Source organism: Bison bison, unplaced genomic scaffold (genome assembly GCF_000754665.1).
Source record: "Bison bison bison isolate TAMUID 2011002044 unplaced genomic scaffold, Bison_UMD1.0 scf7180017864508, whole genome shotgun sequence".
NCBI classification, from domain to species: domain Eukaryota; kingdom Metazoa; phylum Chordata; class Mammalia; order Artiodactyla; family Bovidae; genus Bison; species Bison bison.
Window position 1 is genome coordinate 14,010,118 of NW_011495064.1, and position 287 is coordinate 14,010,404.

The following is a 287-nucleotide window of genomic DNA, read 5'->3' on the forward strand; positions in this document are numbered from 1 at the left end:
GTTGGCTTAAAGCTCAACATTCAGAAAACGAAGATCATGGCATCTGGTCCCATCACTTCATGGGAAACAGATGGGGAAACAGTGGAAACAGTGACAGACTTTATTTTTGGGGGCTCCAAAATCACTGCAGATGGTGACTGCAGCCATGAAATTAAAAGACCCTTACTCCTTGGAAGCAAAGTTATGACCAACCTAGATAGCATGTTGAAAAGCAGAGACATTACTTTGCCAACAAAGGTCCGTCTAGTCAAAGCTATGGTTTTTCCTGTGGTCATGTATGGATGCTG

The 287-nt window shown here is 43.2% G+C and overlaps 1 pseudogene; it reads right to left on the bottom strand.

Moving 5' to 3' along the window:
- The window catches only part of LOC104980998, a 38,016-nt pseudogene that overhangs the window by 928 nt on the left and 36,801 nt on the right, over window positions 1-287 (bottom strand).